Below are 23000 nucleotides of genomic sequence, written 5' to 3'. Positions count from 1 at the left end.
GCATCACCAGCTTCTTTAAATGTACCTATCAGTTTACCCGCAGTATAATCGACTACACAAACTCACAAGTCACAACACCATCGACGTAAAACATATATGAAGTTCACTTTGTATCGATCGTATGAATATTACGTTATGATTATTATATAATAATATTATATACACGGGTGGAATGTGCCCTTTCGGCCCAACGAGCTTACGAATTTGAGTGTAATTCATAACGTGGAGAAATGAAGAGCAACGAACCTATCCTTAAATCCTTCGATATTTAACCTCAACCCGTCGCGCCAATTCAAGCACGTTGTGTACTTGAAAAACGAGCCCCGTCGAAGCTCCTAACGGAATAACACCGACACCTGTGTACGTACTCCAATGGCACGCTAGGTACACATAAACACCGGCACCACTCGTTGAGACGACATGATGCACCAACGCCGACGACATTGACACGGTCGTAATGAGGACGACGTGCGACGATCGCATCACCATCAAATTTCCGGGTCAATAAACTCCGTGTTATCAACTCTATCGAGGGCCAAACATATACGACTTGTACGAGCGAGTTGCAACGGACGGATAGGATATAATATTTTCATATACGGCCGCGTAGCGGTATTATAATATTATATTATGTACGATGACGCGGCATGCACCGTAATAATAATGTAATATATCATACGCAAACCCGTTGTGGCCGCGCCGGTTTACAACGATTACAGCGGTTTTTTTTAGAGAGAAAATGCCCGTGACGTCGAAGAGGGAGTGATGAGAAAACATAAAAGAAACTCAAACGGACATTATGATTTATAACTATCGATCTGTATTCATTCACAATACTCATCGGCTTTCACCAGTCGAATCGTGACGGATGCCACGGACGAAGATAACACAGTACGATATTACGCGATATCGCGGTATGCGAGCGGAGCTCAGCAGCGCCGACGATAGCAGAACTCACGATAATTATTCATTTTTTCCCTCGTTCCGTAGACGTTCATAAATCTTTTTTGATACGACGATAAAAAAAAAAAAAAAACGTTTAATAATAATATTATAACATACATACACACACGATATCATAATAACAATTCAATATTATCGTAAGCGATGTTATTATTATTATTATTATTATTATTATTATTATTATAAAGACCGCGCGCGCGCGTCGAGATCGGGTTCGTCGACCCGACCGACCGTGCCCGGGTGCGTGTGCGTTGCCGGGCGGCCAGTAAACGGTTGCGGCTGCGACAGAGGGCGAACGGGCCGCGCGGCGGAGGGCGGAGGCGGCGGCGGTACGGCGGCCGTGTGACGTCACGTTCTACATTCACACGGGAGTGGAAAGAAAGTTCTTGGTTACGTTATTACGAGCGTTGTTGTAGGTCAAACGGTGTGGTGGCCGTCCGTGGTATCCGTCGCCGACGACGCTGTTGCGGTGGTGGTAAATAGCGGACCCGTTAGTGTCCTCCTCTCATCGTGTATATGCACGTATCGTGTACAGAGTGTACGTCGACCGAGTGCGTAAGTATGCGACGAGTGTCCACGTAAATATGCGAGCGTTTTTAAGTGTGCGAGTGTGTGTGTGTAAGTAGGCGTGTGCGTCCCGAACAACGGCTTCGTGTACATCGTTTGGCTCAGCGTCAAATCGCCGAATGAATATGTATGAACAGCATAATATTATGTGTGTGTATATGTGTAACGTATAAGGTGTAAAAGATGAAATTATCTCTGAGCCTAAACTCCTATTTATCTATATCATATCACACCGTAAGAGGCACAATATTTATTGTCTTAAACGTAGTTGATACGAGCCGTCGAAAAACAATTAATGTACGAACATTTTTCGAAATCATACACTTGGACCACCCCCGAATACATTATATGTCACATGCGATTACGGCAAAATACAATTCGTTTTATAATTATATCCATTCAATGAGACATGAAGCAAATTCGTACAAAAATAGGATCATCGTAAAGAAATATATAAAAATCCATTTAATGTGAATATATAAAATACTGTCTTTTCCAGAATATTGAGATTAACGAGTCTAATACATTTGTTATTTAGTCGTAAATCGTAATTAATAGACTGACACTAATACAAATATAGGTAGTATTCATAGTTTAACAGTTTAATATGAATAGATGCTTAAATATTTCTTTCGTTTATATTCGTCTATCGATCACATAATCAAAACTCATAAATAAAGGATGAACCAATGTTCATTATAGAATTTTGATGAGAGAACTCCAACCATATTTCATGTTGAAATATACAATAATATCTATTGAATAGAAGCAATAATATAGTCTATAAAAGCCTTTCACTGCACATAAATACTTATAAGTATAATAGAAATAAACACAATATACAAGTATGATAAAGTGTTAGACAATTGAGAACAGTTTAAAGTTCAATTTTTTTTCTGTATAAAAATATGAATAATCTAGTTTGATAAAAACATTTTTAATGAAAAACTTATAGTTTTTTAGATAACCTGATAATTTTGCAGTTTTATAATGTAATATTACACACTTAGACATAACAATAATACACTCTTGAACCAGTTGAACCTCGATTGAAAAAATACATCAAGATTTTAAAATAATAATATACTACAAATTTCAACTATAGATAACGTTAAACTGCATATTATATTATAAATAAATCTTTACAAATGAGGTTTGAGTAATAAATAATAAGTAATTACCAATACCAATAAGTTAAATTTTTCGTTTTTAATAATAATTTATAGACAAACCAATATTATCCTGTACAAGGATACGTAATGGAAGACGAATTAATTCATGTGTTCATTTTTTTTATGATACATTGTTGCCATAACTATTTATAATTTATTGCATGTATTTACTATTTAATAATAGAAAAGAAGAATATACATCTTGCCAAAATAATTAAATTAGAAAGTGAAAGCGGTGCTTTGATTGCCTACCTTTGTTATTCCAAAAAAATAAATTAATAGACATTAATGATCAAGTAATTATATATTCAATTTTATAAAATAGCTGATATAATAAAAATTGTTATTGATAAGGGACGCAAATAGGTTATGGCCCTTTTTGAATCTTTTTTCGCGGGACGCAACTCACCTACTGATAATAATTTCGGACGCAAGTTTTATTCTTCCTTTTTCCCCAAACTATATGATTTAATTTTAGCATTAATTAGTTCAATCAACCATATTAGTATATTACTAATATAAAAACAAATAATAAAATATAAAGGCTGAACATATAAGTTTAGAATCGTTTTTTGTATATCCTGCAAAAATTTATCATTAAAATCAATTAAATATTTTAACATATTTGATGGTCAAAACTCTTAACTCTTAATGCAGTAACATTTTCAATAAATAGGTATGTATATTCGATTATTCGAAACTTACTATATATAGTATAACGACTTCCTCGTATTTATTTTAGTAAAACCTATGTTAATGAATTTATTTTAAAATTGTTTTGCTGTCAATTTTATTTTTAATATAATTTATTGTTGTTAAATTGCTTTTGAATTAAATTTGTTGTCAAAAACTGAAACGATAACACAAAAAATACAATATCTATAGTAATCTAGTTTAGTTTATATAAACAAAATTAAAATTAAATGTTATGATACTAAATACCTACTGACAGGATATTGACTTATAATAATATGTGTTATCTAAATATTTCTCAAATTTCTCATTAAAAAAAAAAAAAACGTTATCAAGAAATTAATGATTAAATGTAACTTTCTTTAAATAATATTTGATTATTATTTTATGAAAATAATAACAACAAAAGTATAAATTAATAAACACTATAATATAGGTCTAATATATAAGCCTTTATCATTTTAAATATATTGAGGTTAAAATGCCATTAGCTAATAATTAATTACCAATTACCATACTATAAAGTCCATAGATAACACCAGATCTATAATATATATATGGTCTATATTATAGTGCATAGCAGTTTTAAATTATTATTATATATGTATAACAACTTAATAATATTATCTATTAAATTAATGAAATTTTAAATATGTATACCTATCGAAGACCACAACATATAATGTGTAAGATCCGTATATACTTAAAACAGAAAATAAATTGCTTTTTTCTGTATCTATACAATAATTTTTTGGCTTTTATGAATAATTATTTGAATAATTGAACGATGGTTTACAGCTATAAAGTTTATTTATGATATGTATAATGAAATAAAGAATTCTAAAAATAATCGGTACTATACTAGCTGGTACTAGGTGTCTAGGTACAATGCATGGATATACAATATCTTGTTTTATATATTACAAAACTTAATAGGATTGTACTTATTATATTTTTCTCTTTCTGGTCCACCTGCACATGGCAAATTATAGTCAGCAATTTTGTGTTATCGGTATAGTGAATTAAATAGTAAATTATAATTATAACTTAATATTAATATTACTTTTTTATTATATAGGTAGGCTCTTTAAAATACTTTAAAATACTCATAAGTCATAATAATATTCATAACTTTAAGTTTAATTAATAATTGATAAGTAAATTTATTACAATATTATATATTTTACAACACAAAATTGGTTTTACTAAACGTGTGGGTCAGAGAGAGAAAACAAATAGTGGTACTCTGCTACGCTGACATGATGTGTTTTATAGAATCGTTACAGCCGTTTATAAGTATAGTTACCAACTTTAGGAAATGGAAGGTATACATAATAATTAACATAAAAAATAAACATAAAAATTTTAGATAAGTCATTTATTTTATATTATTATAATTAAATAAATAACATATACATGCTTTCTTGGTTATAAAGTATCACAGTATTATCACGTGTTACATATACGTAATATTGAACACTTGTGTCTTGTGTTCAACATTTAGTAAAAATTATAATGAAATTAATTAAAATAACGAGAAAATGTATTATTTAAATGTCAAATGATAAATTACGACCAACTATTAAAAATGAACTAGTACTTAGTATAAGTTTGTCAACAGATTGTTAAGTGTAGTATAAATCAATGATTAAATAAAAAGTAGATAGTATGGGTATAATATCTATCCATCTATCTATACATATATATATGCGAAAAGTCATTTGTTCACTAACTAAACACGAAATTTTGAAAAAGGCATGATCTATGAAACTGAAAATTAGCAGGTAATTATAGTTTATAGGTAGAAGACATCAGCTAAGAATGGATTTTGTGACAGAATTGAATTAAGAGGGGAGGTAAAGTTAGGTTAGTTTAAGGGAATTTAAAGGCTATGATATAAGTTTATATGAAAGTCCTTTGCTGCTAAATTGTAAAAGACAATGAGTCAATTTTTTCACGGACAACGTCAAGTAATTCAGATAATGACTTATTATATTTTAATACATCACAATAGTAAATATTAATCAATAAATATTTAAAATTATTAATAAAGCAAATAAAGTAAACTTTAAAGTAACCATACTTACAGCAATGCAAGCAAATATATTTTAAAAGGAAGTACAAATGAGGTTTTGAACTAGTGAGTTTGTACAACTTTTAATTATAATTTATTATATTTAAGTACCTACGTAAAATATAGGATTTGAACATTGGAATTTAATATAGGTATCTACATTAGTTTAATAACTTAGAACAACATTAATATTAATTAATAATTTACACATTCAATATTTATCACATTAAATAATTATTTCAATATGAACTTAATATACTTGTTTTTTACTCGAGAAATTAATCAATCAGATAATGTGTTTCTTTTCAACTATTTAATTTTCATACTTTTTTCATTAAATCTAGTAGGTACCTACTAAAAATTATTTTTTAGTAGTTTCATTTATTCATAATATAATGCATTTTAAATTGTATAGATTTACTTGTATTTGTTAAGTTAATATTTATTGTAGTTTGAATTGTATTATTCATCATGTCTTTAAAGTATTAAAATATAAATATTTATAAAAGCTTAATTTCGTATAAAATATAAATATGTAAATATATAATAGTTTACTTTATATTTGATTATACAAAAAAAAAAAACCGTTTAACAAGTATAAATATTAACTATTTTATCCAAATTATCAATTATGCATTAAGTTTTACAATAACATAAGAAATATTTTATAACTTATAAGTTACAAGCATAAAATATTAAAATTAATTAATTTTCTACAATATGTGTTTTTTATAACCTAAGGATATTTGAAAAGCTTGGTAAATATTTATCATGATATTATGTTTATTTTTATTATATTTCATATTATTTGTGTATTTATAAAACGTACGTGTCTTTATCTAGTTATAAACAATATCACAAATTATCGGAATTTAAGACATATAATAAAATTGTGGGGTGGGGAAAATAATTTTAATTCTCCTCTCTCGTTTATGAATATAAACGTATACTTAGATATTTGAATGTCAGCTATTATTATCGCAAAGAAAAAAAAGCACTCAAGTACTCAATCCCTATCATATAAATACATGTTTTCGAAATAAACAAAAGATAACCTATATGATGTAAGGGGTCGAGCTCATGGTCGCCTCGTGATCCATAATCATGTTGTTTTCTCAATAACTGCGATTGATATTGATGTTTTTATTTTTTATTATAGAATATTCACAATGCCGTGAAAGCTTCTTATCTCAATGGGCTCACTGATCAAGACTGAACATTATATTATTATACATTTATAACACATATATGCAGTGGTATAAACACATCATTTGTAGTAACGACCCGGACCAAAGTACAGTAATTTTTTTATCATTAAATCGCACTATATAACAAGCATACATAGATAAACGAAAGGTTGAATGTCAAAAAAGTAAAAACTACGCAATCTGCAAAGCCATGTACATATTGTTCAAAAATGTAGACTCTTTTTATAGTCTTATCAGTATATAGTGCAGCTGATTTACTATTTAGATAGGATATTTAAAATGTACATTGTACATATTAATATTATAGGTACATTGAGCAATAGGATTGTTCAAAATTTCGAATATTAGTTGAATAAAGTGCAAGATGAGTATGTATTAGTACATAACTATCAACCTACACAACCACACTAGTACACTACCTATACAGCCACGATAATTTTAACGAGTTGGTTAGGCAACAGTGCAACACTTTCTGATAAGATGTAGACGATGTCGATGTGGTTTATAACTAAAAATATTACAACGATGTCTGCAAAAAATTTAATATTACGCCGCTGTTATATATTTATACTTTATAGTTATATGACATGATAGAATATTTAAATAAGACTTAAGTGTACCTCACAATAATTAACACACAAATTTCAATATATTTTAATGTTGGCTGTCGATAAATAACATTTTGTCTTTATCCATAAAAAATGTGTAGAGTAGTGTAATATAATATTATACTTTATACTTTATAGTATCAACACATTATAATTGGTAACATATGTACATATTGTACGTCTTATATACCGTGTCTTAGTGGTAAATTATTAAATAAATTAAAAAACACACATTTGTGATACAAATTAATTGTAAAAATGTATATAATAACTGTATTAATGAAAAGATTTATTTTTCCTGAAATGACATGAAGTATTAAAAATAAAAAGTAAAAATGCGTCTACTGCTAGTAAAACTATAACTTATTGTGTTTTGACGATAAGTCATACGTGTATATAATACAAATATAGATTGTATTATACTATACATATTAAATAATGTCTTATAAAACGTATAGTTTTAATAAAATATATTATTTACATTTTACAAGTAACGTACAAACGTCCAGTACGACAAGTGAGTTTGAAAAATAATACATGTTTTGCGTGTAGGCACATAATAAAGCTGTGAATACTTTATAAATACATCTTTGATATCAGCCGTTTCGCCCAACGCTACTTGAGTAACGTTTCCTTGTAACGGTTTGCTCCATATAGTACAAACACGCTTTAAGCTTGTGACAAAGAGCAATATTTCTAACTTTGATAACACACTAAAATGTCTATATTATTATCATATATAACCTACAGCTATGTATAAATATTCATGACTTTATGAGCGCCAATGTCCGCTGTTAAGGATTGAACATTTTATAAATTAATGTAATATAATATATTAAATATTTATATATATTATACGACCCACCCAGCTTTACTGTGTTGTAAGTACTTAGAAGCTAACGAACGTAAGGATATAGAATGAGAATAAAATGACCCAACATTTTTAAAAAATCCCTTTGAACTAATGGATAATAACTAAAATTACCAAGATAAACAATACATTTTCTAACTAATTGTATTAATCAAATGTTTATAAAAATGAAATACAACTAAACTAATATTTATTCTTATGGAAAAATGTAAAAGTAATTTTTTGTTTATTACGTTTAAAACAAAATTGAATATTTTTAAAATGTACCTACTTAAAAAAATTGTATAGATCATAAACGAAAATAAAATATTCATCTTTCAATAACTTGGTAATCGGCTAAAAGTTTTAGAAAGAAAATATGAAAGAATGGTTAATATAAATTAGTAGGTATATTGATTATATATTTTGTATTTTACTGAAACACATTTTTAGCTAGGAAAGCTGCGTCTGCGGCGTTCAAAATAATTATAAACTCGGAAGAGTCATAAATTTCTAAGCCCTAAGGATATAAATTGAAAATTATAGTGGACATTTTTTTTTCTTCTATACCCTCCAGTATAGAATCACGGAGTTGAAAGGGTAAAAACAAAATTAATGATACGATCTATCGTAACGCGATTACCTATAAGACAATACCTACGAAGATATCGTGAATGAAATATTGCTGTAATGCGTGCGAGGGTGCTTAATATATAACTCGAGCGCAGAAACGAGGAGGTCAAAACCGACGAAAACCGTTTCGATTAAAACCGAAAGTATGTACGATGTCACGGTGATAGTAATATGTATAGGTAATATACGAGTATATAATATGATGTACGATGTCGGCAGTTGGCGATCGCGAGAAGGCGTTGGAAGGGGGTTTAGAGTGCGTTCAACTCGCCGTACCGGGTAGTGTCGAAATCGGGAAGAAATAATGAAAAAAAAAAAAAACTCCTTTCGCGAGGACGTCGACGTGCGGAGCGTGACTGTACACGTCGTCATATTATAAAAACCAAGTAGGTATATTACCCACGCGGTGGACCGGTTGTATCGAGGAACGGTGACGGAAAAAAATCTTCCGACAGACTAGTCGTCGTATATTATTCATTATTATTATTAATCATTATACGCGCGTGTATAATAATAATAATAATAATGTTATGTTATAATCTCATACCGAATTTGGTCGTCGTCGAGCGTTACATTATTATAACTGTCCGTCGGCCGATGCGGCGGCGGCGGCGGCGGCGGAGGGAACAGGCCTACCCCGCGGACCCCTCGCCTCAAAGGAATCTAGGACGCGGCGCGTCGGGTTCAACAAACGATTACAGGTTGACTCTGTAAATGCATGCGTGCGTGTGCGCGTGTGTTTTGTAAGTTTTTTTCTCCGTCCCAGAAACCGGTTCGATTACATTATGCACGTTGTTGCCACAGCTTTCGCGCCTCCCGGGCAATGCGGCGCGCGCACGTCTTCTTCAAAGTTTAAACGTTGTGTGCACAGCTGCTGCATCGTGCGTGTGCGACCGTCACGTATACATTATAACTACAGTACGTACGCCTTTCGGAGGAGCTCATCGTACCGCACCACAATATTATAATATTTAAAAAATATATTATTATTATTATTATGATTTATGAGTCATCGTCGCGCCACCTTTTTGATTTCGTTCGTTTCCCCTTTATTCCCCTCATTCGCGCGGTATTTGTTTTTATGACACGCACACTTAGCGACACACGGTCGTTGTTGTACGCGGCTGACAATAACATTAATAAATTATGATATTATCGAGTGCCGTATAATTATTAAAAGGTACCAACTTTTCGTTCAAAAGAAAATCTTTTAAATTGCACACAACACCTGAAACGGTCTCACGACGATTATATAATAAAAAATTTCACTCCAAACCTCTAGCAATGCATCTTTCTAAAATCAAACGATTTTCAATATTTCAGTTCGTTTACTGTTTTTTGTTACATTTAACGATTTGTTATTTTTTCATAATTCAATCAGGTCGTATAATAATATAATATTAACAAATACTTCCTTGACATATACGCGCACGCACGTGAAACTAAGCTGATTCCGTAACTGACGACACCAGCTTTTATTTTACATTACATAGATATACATTACGTTGTCCAATATATCGACCCCGATAACAATAATTGATAGCTAGTTAGTTGTTATTACGTCAAATGCAAACGTTTTAAAATAAATTCATCCCTCCCATAATTGAATTCGTTACACATAATATTATTAATTGCAATGTGTGTTTAATCTGTTATTAAATAGATAAATGGTAATACATAATTAATATATATTAATCGTTTTAAAATATTATTTAACACAATATTACAAGAATATGTTTTACGATTACACTATAAACACACTTTGTGTTTTACCTATGCCTTTATTTTTGCCTATATTATACTTCGTGTTTTATCCATATCACCTTGAAAAATATTACACAGTTATCGTTAAAGCTATTACATGATTCATTTTACAAATGTATTTTTTTTTAACTGTGAATACGAAGTGAATTATTTAAGTATTACCGTATTCATATCATATCATATATTTTAGCAATTACATTTTATATTTATTACAATTTAAAATTCCATACTTACAAAGTTACAAACATACGTAGAATGATATTAAGCATACAGCATACTATGTGTAATAATAAAATTTACGAAATCGATTTAACAAATGTAACAATTTTCTCATGTTTTATTCTATAAGTTTTTATATTACTGCAATAATACAAATGCTTAAAATATGTGACAGTGACACGACATAATAATTAAAAATTACATTTACAACATAATTCTTAAACTTTAGGTACCAACTTTTAAAACTACTTAGAACAAAATATTTAAACAAAATAAAACAATTTATTAGTCTTATTTGCTAATATATTTATATATATATATATATAAGTCATGAACATGACTTGATATGACTTAATATGAATTGATATATGTGATAGCATTTAAAAAAACAAACTGAAAAATTTAGATAAAACTCGTTAAATATTTGAGATAGTATGGGTAACGTAAGTATTAGGTTACCTAACCTAGGCATAGGCCATATAGGCTGATCAAAATATAAACTTATATACTAGGTGATTAAATAAAATAATACAATTCTAATATGCCATTTTGACATTCTCATTAGTCGTTACTAAACATGTAGTAACTATATATATAGAACCAAAAAAAATTATGAAAATATTGGAACTAAAAATAAAGAAATATCCTCTTTAAATGGAATAATCGTAGAATAAGTGGAAACACTAATAATTTTATAAAACAGATTAATAACTTATAGCAATACATTTAATTAACTAAATTTATATGCAATTGTAATAATAATTAATACAAATATATACTATATAAACTAAATGCAAAGTAAAAAATTTTTTTAAAACTATAATTACAAACATGTATTATTTGTTGAGTATAGATACATAATTTAATACAACTTTTGGATTAATTTTATTTAAAATAAGTCTTTCAATACTTAGAATCACTAGGGATTAAAAACAGTCTTATGTCATAGTTGACCATTCATATAACATGTATAACATGTTTTATTGTTGAAAACAACCTACTGCACATATTGCAGAAGAGTTATTAGGATTAGAGCTAAGTTTAGGAGTTTATAAAAATCGGAAATAGTTGAAATTCTTATGTTTTTGGAATACAATTTGTTAATGGTTTTGTTACGGACCACTGTATTATTATCGTTGTCAATATAATTATTATTACAGTTTTTGACAGTAGCCGACTATCGGTAACATCAAAAATGATTATACTATTATTTATTATATACTAACGTGATGATATGAAACATGATTAAAATAAAGTATTGTAAAAGTGATAATAATATTATAGTTATCATCATTTACCTAAAGTTTAATATTATACTTCCTCAAAATTTAATTTAACACACAACAATAAATATTATTTTAAACATCGTATCAAATATTTATAAACAATATTATTTAAATTATTAAGATAGCCTATACTTATGGGGGATAATATTCATACTGTGAGCCACATCGTCCTTAACCACCACATAGATACACCTATAAGGAATAATTGTAATATTCAATATAAACTTAAAGTGGATACATTTTTACAGACTTGCATAATGCCTATTAACAAAAACGTTTACGTATATTATTTTTTGTACAAGTAATATGTTAACAAATAACGCTTCAGTAATTAATTAATTTGTTTATTAATTATTAATTTAAAAAAAATTATACGTTCTAGTAAAATCTATTATAAGTATAACACATACCTTGTGTTTATCAATAATATATTGTTATAATAATATTAATATATATTATTTCTTCTAAGTATATTAAAAAAATTATATTATACAATATAATATATACCAATACCACTTAAAATAATTTGTATATTATATTATTATAAATTCAGTGGCGCAACTAGAGAGGTGCAAAAGGGTATTTTGCACCCCTTAGTTGAAATTTAACATCTCTTATTTGTTTATACCCAACTATTATTGTTTTAGTGAAATACCTTGAAACTCAAAAAAATTATGTTGATTTAAAATGTGAAATATATTATTATCTATTTAATATGATTATGAAATTAAAAAGTTACTTGATTTCTCTGAGGAATAACAGTTTTAGCACCCCATGTTTTAGAGGTCTAGTTGCGCCCATAGGTTTATAATAAAACAACATGTATATAAACAATATAGATACTAAACTAAAAAGTTATTCTATATATACTCGTATTATAAAGAAGTTTAAAGTACAATACTACAATGATATTTTAACAAAGAATAAAAATAGTTATATTATATACTATTCTGTAGTTTAATCTGTTTAAAGTATAAGTTATGGTAGAATAGTATTTAAATTTATTAATTTAAATACATCTATATTTTGTAGCAGAAACCTTTGCAATTCATATAAGATATTAATAATACTTTTATTTACATTTAATATATTGATTTATATAAATAAATGATATGGACATATGATATAAATACTAAGTTATACTACTTCAATAAATTTAAAATATTATGATGATATATTTAAAAAAATGTTTTTTGAGTACACCTATAAAACATTCTCAGTGGCCAATGTTCAGGGTGGCCTGGCCAAATTAATTTATTATACGGTCGACCTGCACGAAAATGAAAATTATTTTATCGCTAGCCACTCAATTTAAAAACGATAATATAACGTATTATTACTTGATAACGGTAAATTGGTAAATATATATACATTTAGAAGGATTCTAGTGATTCTACTGCATAAATATTTTTATCTTATTTTTCAACGGAAATAAAATTACTAAAATTGACGTTCTATATTATCAAAATACTTTACTAGCTAACTATGATTATATAATAAACTGATACTCGTCGTATTCAAACTTCAAAGTTTCTAATAATAATATCAAATTTAATTATCGTTTAATATCCAAATAATTATTTACAACGATACTAAGATATTATGAAAACTGAGAAACGGGTTTTTAGTAAAGATTCATCAACTGGCCATTGACCTATCTATCTGTGTGCCCATATTCCGTACCGTACATGAGTGAAAGATGAAAAAATATGTTCACATAAAATTAACGTCACAAATAGTTTTTAGAAAAAAAACGGTTTTCATTCAAATCTCATTTGTACAAAATGGTTTGTATTAGCAGAAACCAATGAGTTCATACATATTATATAGTACCTATTATCCACAAAGCTAGATTATTAATTAGTGGCCCTGGGCTATCTCATTTTTGGGTCCCTAATTTTACAAAACAATATGTTTATAAATATTTGTTCAGTATTGATATTTTAGAGCTCCTTTTTTGAGAGATCTCGGGTTAAAGCCATTTTAGCTCTCCCCTTAATCCAGCTTTATCTAGTATAATATAGTTTATACAACATTATAGACGAAGCTTCGGAATTTTCAATAAAATTGTATAATAAATAACCATCTATTAGGCTATTGTATTATGATTTTTAAATCTCAGTATTCGATGAGTATAAATATGAATTACTTAACATGTATATAATGAATACATTTATTACGAAGTACAAATACACAAACAAAACAGGATAAAACAGATTTATCAAGAAGGGATTGAATGTGATTATAATTTATAATTTAATTCTATTCAATCGATATCTCTTGTACTAAATATGAAGTATATTTAATGTTAAAAATATATTTTTTTTGATATCGAATAATTCAAACTAATTACATAGCAGACATAAAAGTATACATCATAAATTATATAATTAATATAAAAATGATAAAGATTACTTTCTTCATAATTGTCAATCCCTATAGAAAGCGTGAGAGCATCTATCTTGCAATGTGTATAAATACTATAGTCCATCGCCAATATAGTTAATATAGAGCTAACTAAAAAAGTTAGCTATTTTTTTCGGATAAGAACTAATAATAAAATTGTATCAACGCTGGTCAATGGTCAATGGTTGATAGGTATAATAATTGATTCGAATAAATTTAATCGTTTTAACAGCTTTTATAAAACAAGTTATAACACATTACATTACGTAGGCCAGTACATAAATGTTAAACGGTGATAAGTATATACTTATAATTTATAAAACTAACTTGTTAAAGTGAAATTTCACAGGTAAAAAATAGATAGAATAATGATTTGTTGATACTTATAATTGATAGTGTTAAACTGTTAAAAAATAATCGGTATTGTGGAGAAAAAGTTAGCAGAAAATTTAACAAAAATTATAATGAGCGAAAGGTTGACAATTGACACATGATAGGCATATAAGTATATAATTCTTGTGTTTCGGCTTCGTTTATTAAGCAATTATGTACATCAATTACTAAATCGTATACTATACTTATCTAAAATATATAGTTTTTGCACGCGACAATTAAACCTATTTAAGTGGTTAAAGTATACTGACTATCCTAAAAAATCTAAAATTCTAAAATATGTCAACCTTGTAAAATTAGATCTAATCATATACTAGTATTGCATCGATACTATTATACTAAGTATCTCGTATAAATCATAATATACATATAAATAAATATGTTCATTAAATTAATTTTAAATTTAACCATTTAAGATAGACTGATTGATGCATATAATTGGATTTATAAGTTTGTGGCATTGCACAAAATTGCAAATTAATTTTAAAAAAATATTAAATTTGATACGTTAACATAAAGATAATTCGTAATTTTTTTTCTGTATACTTTTAGTGACCTACCGAGATTCCACTGTATATTATATAATATACAAACACTATATTATATGTTATAAAAATGATATCAATATTACCTATTATGAATTATAATAATACAATTTAAAATATATCATGTTTATCACTTTTAAAAAAAAAATCCTAACCTACCATAAAAAGCTATCAAAAAATTTCCTAAGAACGTCATTGTGTATCTACAAGTTATTTTACATACGAGAAATTATATGCAAGTATAAGCGACGACACTATAAGCACAACAAACATTGGATGAGCGGTTTTGTTGTGTTTGCATTGCCCCGTTCGTGCTATCGATCTCTCGAAGAGTTCGTTTAGGGTTAGGTTAGGAATACCACCACCCAGCCACCCAGGTTAATCACAGCCGACTCACGGGTTAGGTCATCACTACGAGTTAGTAAACGTACAAATCTTTGGTTTCGACGGCGGCAGCAGCGATTTCTATTAATAATAATGATTATTATAAAGTACATAAAGCATATGCATATATATTTGTTATTTGTATGTATACATCAACATACCCCATACAAAATTTACCGCCGGGCGCCGAGGCCTATTGCCTATATTATAATACAAACGAGAGACTGCCGCCAAAATATGACGTAATAGCAGCAGCCGGTCACGTTATCGTCCAAGACCCCGCCACCCCCCCTTTACAACCGCGACGGGAAGACTAGTAATTGCATAACGTAAATTATTATCTCTATCACACACACACACACACACACACATAATATGAAGTAATATATATATATATATATATATATATAATATATATATATTTATACTATCTACTGAAACGTATTATTTACAAGCGCGTGCGCGCAACCTAAAATCGAATAATAATAATAAACAGCTGATCGATACGACTGCATGCCGCGCTCAGCAGCCGTGCCGGAAGCGGATAAAAAAAAATACGTATGTATTTTATTATTATTAATTATCGTAATAATATAATACGATCGCCCTCGGGATATCCGTTTCCGGACGATGGACCATGGACATACAGTGTCCATGGCACTATGGCAGATAACGAAAACGATGATATCGTTCAGTTTATTTATTATTTTTTTTTTGTATTCGCCCATAACGAAACGATAAAATATCGAGATACCGGTACGTTTATTTTCTATCAATATGGCGTGTGACTGTCATCACTGGGAGCGCGTGTTACTACACATTTTACGAGGCCTTTTCGTTGGTATTATTAATTAACAGCTAATGCACATAAGAACGGTGGCGACCAGTGGTGGATCGAGGTCGCCGCTGACAAAATATAGAAAACGAGACCAAAAAACAGGTGGCAGTCTTAAATTGTTTTCTTTTTTTTTTCTGAAATGTTATTAATATTATTAGTATTATTAATAATTTGTGTACTCGTGTTCAGTATTTAATGTTTCTAACCTGCTGGCTACTATACACACCTGTTTGAATATTTTTATAGCAACAAACGGTGTTATTAGACCAAGATAACTAAAGGGGGGAAAATAAATGGCACGTAATACATGATAAATTATTGTAATAATTTATATTACTTCATTATCTGGCTATTATTCTAAACATACACAAAATACAGTAACTTGAATGCAATAGAAACATTTATGATACACAAAATTTTAAAACTGGACTAGTTTATATTAGTTAATAATCATATTATTGTATGTTATTTGGTTACCAACGATTCAATGCTATATCATTACATATTTATATTAATTACGTATTGATTGAATAAGCCACTTTTTGCGATCTGCCAGTAAGAGAATGATCAATGATCAACGCTATCTTTAATACTTTAATGAATCATGTGTAACCTGTTAAGTGTTAACTCGTATGGTCATTAGTCGTTATTATACCGTGTTGGCATTCAATTAAAAAAAAACTAAATAAATAAACTAGTAATGAGTCAGTAAAATGAAACTAATAGCAATTTAGAATTTTTAATGGTTATTTCAATTAGTTATTTAGCGAACATATTTAGAATATTTTAAATAATAAACCAAATTATTTCGCTCAAACTCTCAAGTATTCAACTACTGAATTTTCCAATATATTATATATTTCTATAATTTCATCACTTATTTCTTTCCTCATCCTGGTTGTATGAATTATAGAAATATTTTCAAAGTATCTATGTGCCTTGAATATTGTTGGGTTTTCAAAAAATCAGTCTAAATAAATATTAAGTATATTTTAGTGTTTATGAAAATTGGTTAAAGTTTCTTTTATTTTTACTTTATAATTAAACTTATTATATATGATTAACACAATCAAAATATACTATTTGTCACACTTGGATATCAAAACATGCTATACATATCTATATCTTTCAATAATTATATCACATTACCATCGCCGAATTGAATCATTTTTAAAATTTTAAATAAATCGTACATGATAAATAGCCAAATATGTGTATAGAAACTCATTTTATTTGCCCTTGTTATAGTATTATACTTTGAAGGATAATTTATTTACAAACTATTCAACAGTAAATACTATAAATACTTTTGAAATATGTATAATATTATTATATCATATTATCTAATCAAATAACAATCTCATTATTAATAACATTGAAAATAATAATTTATAATGGATATTTAAAACAAAAGCATTAAATAAGTTCATAATATTATACTTAAAGTATTTATTTTTGAATTATAAACTAGTACCTATCTAATAATAAGACGCACTCAAAGGAATTCATAAAAATAGTTGTATTTAAATCAATTTCAAAATAACATTAAGTATTTCTGTTTATTATTGTATATTTTTTATGTAAAGCACGGAATATTATAGTATTATATTATAATATACCGTGATGTAAAGCATATATTAGTATCAAAGTTCAGTATAGACGTATGATAATTAATAATGGGTATTTTCATTTACTGTGTAATAAGATACATAAATGTTTAATTGAAATACTCGCAATGATATGAAATTGTATCAATTATACTTACAAAAATTAAATTAATTCTATTTATAAATTCTATTACTAAATAAAAACATGCGGAGAGCAAATAATTAACGCAGGAAAATAAATACACAATCAAACATATTTAAATTTAAATACTAATTATTAATTAATAACGATTCAGTATAAATTTAGTTATCTTACTAGACTTATTTAAATTTAAAATTTTTATCTGTTACAGTATTATGTAAATATGGACGGCTTATACTTTTATAAAGTTAATTTATTTATACATGTATTTCAATTAAAAAACCTATTTTATAACATTCTTTACATTTTACACCTGCATGTCAGCATGATAAAATTCATATTATTATGTGTGATTATTCAATATTTTAATAATAGATGAAGAGTTTTTCCGACAATGTGTAGTCCATAGCCAAAAGTAAAGGCTAATTGTATATTTTGTGAGTGATTTTTGACATAAACAAAACCATATCAAAGAACAATATTTTATATTTGTATTTGTAAGTTATTTTAAGAATACCACATTACCACCCCTTCTTTGCAAATATCATATCAGTAAAATGTTAATATTTCGTATCAACATTTATATGAAGATATAATTAATCATTATAATAATTATTAATATCATTTTACATTTAGCTATCAATTATTGATTTATTTTAATATTAAGTGGAAACGTATAATATTCGTATTGAAACGAATACGAAACGTACGTTTTTTCGTTTGTTTTTCCCGATCAATGGTGGAATACCGAATAATAATACATAACTGGATTTTTCATTTTTGGACATATTCTTAATACAATATAAATGTAAAGGTATAGGCTTTCACATGGGCGTAGACACGGGGGGGGATATGGGGGATGGATCCCCCCCCCATGACCTTTTTATATATATGTGTAAGTGTAAACTTTATACATTATACCGAAAATAGAAAAAACGATAATTCTATGTAATCAATTTTTATAAATCGTTTATTTTTTTTTTAATTTAATCGATAGATAACGGCCTATCAGAGAATCATATACTAGGTAGTTGTAGGTACTGGTGGTATAAGCTGATAAGCCATAAAGTTTATTAGTTATTATCACTGTTATACCACGTTATACTATCTATCTTATATACTATCTAGTATCTTTAATCTTTATGTTATCGTATAATTACCTCTATATTATAATATTATACAATAACATAATATTATATTTTCACGTAAATCCCTATGAATTATATTTTATTATTTTTTATTTAATATATTGTCGTTGGAAATAATTTGTTAAGTAATATGAGTAATATCAAAAATTATTTTACTGTAAAAGCTAATGCTAAAAGCAGTACAGATGAAAAAACATCACCTCCGACTAAAATTAGAAAAGACAATAAAGAAATATTTGAATTGTGCTCAACATCTAGTACCCATCAGGATCAGGTTAGTCGTTAGTACATTGTAATATTGTAGTATTAGTATACAGTCAAATTATTTTATCAATTATAATTATTTTCACTTACCTAACTGCTTATTTAATTGATATGCTTTTTTACAATTTAAGGCAATTATAGCTTACAGCAAATGCTTAATGCTAATGATGTAGGTTTATTTATTAATCGTAGTTTGTCGGACAGTGAAAAAAATACAGTAAGTACCTATATTATTAGAACATTTTTATAATGATGAACAAAGCAAAAGATTAAAAGTAAATTTTTGTTAGGTATTAACTGACTTATGGGTACCACCAGAAAATTATAAATTTCCACTCTTAGATCAATGGAAAAAAAGAGGTCTTAAATTCCAGTACAAATGGTTGAAAGCGTATCCATGGCTATCTTATTCAGAAAAACTTGAGGGGGCTTTTTGTAAGTACTGTGTGGTTTTTGCTTTTGCTGGTGGTATTGGATCACAACGCTTATGCAGTCTGTTTTAACACCATTTCAAAACTGGAAGAAAGCTACAGAAGTATTAAACATAGAAATTATAATTTAGAAAAATGATTACTAATTTAAAAATAAATTTTAGGTTTTATCGAATCATAATAGTTTGGAATATCACAAAACTTCTTTTTTAAAATCTGAACATTTTTTAAATATTTTTTTAAACAATGCACCATCAGTTATTGATAAATTGGACGATGAAAGGTATAATATGTCAAATTGTCTTTAATTGTCTTACTTGTACTCAATAAGTTTATATTTTAGGATCAAACAGAAGAAGCTAAACAGGTTGAAATTAATTCCAATTATAGAATGTATTATCCTTTGTGGTAGACAAGAGATCGCACTCCGTGGACACAGAGATTTTGGCCCAATAAACTTTAATAGTTTGTATTTATAGCTTATGTATAGTATAATACATTAAATTTTGCATTAATATTTTATGTTTAATTTAGATGAGTCTGATGGTAATAATTCTAATTTGAATGAAGGTAATTTTCGAGCTATTCTAAAATATAAAGCTTATTAAATACAATTAGAAAATGGCAGACTTATTGGATATTAATATTTCTATCAAACGCATAAGCAAGAAACAGACAAATCGGGCAAATATATTTTCTGAGGATAAGACGATTCATCCTGAAACTTACTATAGAATTACCATAGCAATACCGTACATTGATTCTTTTATTAATAATTTAAAAGAAAGGTTTCTTGTCCACAAAAATATTTTAAAAGGTACCTAAGTTGGCTAAGTTACATTAAAATTGTTATATGTTATTAAATACTATTTACAAAAATCATTATGTATGGAATTTCTGTCTAGGTTTTCAATGTATATTTTCTGGCAACATTGATTTTCAAGAATTTGAAGAACTTATAAATTTTTATCTTGACTGTGATGTCCAGACAGTAATTGCTGAGTTAAAAATCTGGCATTCAAAACTTAATATAACAAATAAAAATCCTACGATAGCTATAGATGCCCTGAGATTATGTGATGCCTCAGTATTTCCAAATGTGCACCAGCTACTTAAAATACTATGTACCTTACCGGTGTCCACATCGACACCCGAAAGAACGTTTTCATGCCTTAAAAGGCTGAAAACATACTTAAGGAATACGATGGCTGAAGTAAAAATAAATAGTTATTTTTCATATTTAAGGTTAGTATAAATCTATTTATGTAATTACTTTTCAGACTCGACTAAATGGATTAACTTTGCTATCAATTCACCGAGAAGTTCTATTACGCCCGAAGAAATTATAGATATTATGTCACAACAATCAAGAAAAATAGACATTATATTGTAAACTTTATAGTGTACACATTTTGTAGAAAAAATAAAATAAGTTTTTTTTATACAAAAATTTGCTAGTTTTTTGGGGTATACGTCATATCCCCCCCCAATGAAAATTCCTGTCTACGCCACTGGGCTTTCATCTTGCGTTGAATTTTTGTCTAATTATCGAAATTCCTAAAGTTATGCGAGATTTTGTGTATGGATTTAATAGTGAGAATAAAATAACCATGTGGTTTTAATATTCTGGTTTAATTTACAATTATTAAAAAAATTGGGGAAAAATTAAAGTTTGACGCTGGAGATTTACGATTTACTTCAATTATTTAATATGAAACATTTTTTAACACCTAACGATATCTTGACTTGTGTGTGCATTCACGTTACTTTATAATTCACACGACACAGTCGCAATTACGAAACCAATGCAGTCGTTTCGTGTGAAAAATGCATATTCAACGAACGACGAGTAGGCCGGGAGATAAGTTAGGAGATTATGACTTATGAACAAATCGTATTCAATCGTCCCATTCGAAAACTATAAAATGATATAACAGTTATCAATAATCGTCGTCGGGGCAACGCGGGCACGTGTATCCGGTGTAGTGGACACGTGTTTCACAATAAAAGATATCACCACAGCATCACACTGGTGAACTGGTTCGATAAAATTGAAAATGTCGACGTTACACACGAAAGGAAATTATTTGTCGACCGACCGACGCTTAACCAGCAGTATATTAACAGCGACTTCACACGGTCTAAATTTGTATTCCCATCGCAAGTAGGTTGTTGTAAGGCACCGGCAGTAGTCGATATATCAGACGTCATATTATTCGGCCGAGACGGGACATCGTGGTTGCCTTCGCAGTTCGCCGCCGCCGCCGCCGCCGTCGTTCACATGCACGGACGTCAAGGTCACGATTTGGGCGCGCACACTTTCCTTTGTGTGCGTCCGCCCGGTTGACCGTCGAAAGGGGTCGGTCGCCAAGGGGCGAGGAGGGGAAAAGAGAACTTATATATAACCGACGTCGTCGCCGCGCCGCAGCCACAATACTGCCGTGCGTGCGCGTTAATGGCGTTACGTCATTGCGGCGGCGGCGGCGGCGGCGGCGGTCGGTTTCATGACATGTAATGTGTTATTATTCGTCGTCGAACAAAATAATATGACGAGAGACACAGAATCCGAGTGAGATGAAATATTTTTAAAGAAAAAAAAAACCCGGCACAATAAAATAATGCAACAGAAAGGAAAACCAGTGTCGTTTTGATTAACACACGTCGATCGCATGATATTATATTATTTTATTATTCGTCTAATACTGCTCGGCGGGATGGATAATAATAATAATGGCAGACGTAGACCTTCGGAACCGGTGTGTGTGTGTGTGTTATAGTAACTCGCATAATATAATAATAATATAA

At 28.7% G+C, this 23000-nt stretch overlaps 1 protein-coding gene and 1 pseudogene across 4 annotated transcripts in view; one reads left to right on the top strand and one right to left on the bottom strand.

Annotated features, from left to right (window-relative positions):
* Window positions 1-23000, bottom strand: part of LOC114125811 (uncharacterized) — an 85674-nt gene that overhangs the window by 26505 nt on the left and 36169 nt on the right. The window lies entirely within an intron of this gene.
* Window positions 19425-21835, top strand: LOC126549761 (52 kDa repressor of the inhibitor of the protein kinase-like; annotated as a pseudogene).

This window comes from Aphis gossypii, chromosome 2 (genome assembly GCF_020184175.1).
Source record: "Aphis gossypii isolate Hap1 chromosome 2, ASM2018417v2, whole genome shotgun sequence".
In the NCBI taxonomy this organism is placed as follows: Eukaryota; Metazoa; Arthropoda; class Insecta; order Hemiptera; family Aphididae; genus Aphis; species Aphis gossypii.
This window is presented reverse-complemented; position numbering and strand designations above follow the sequence as displayed.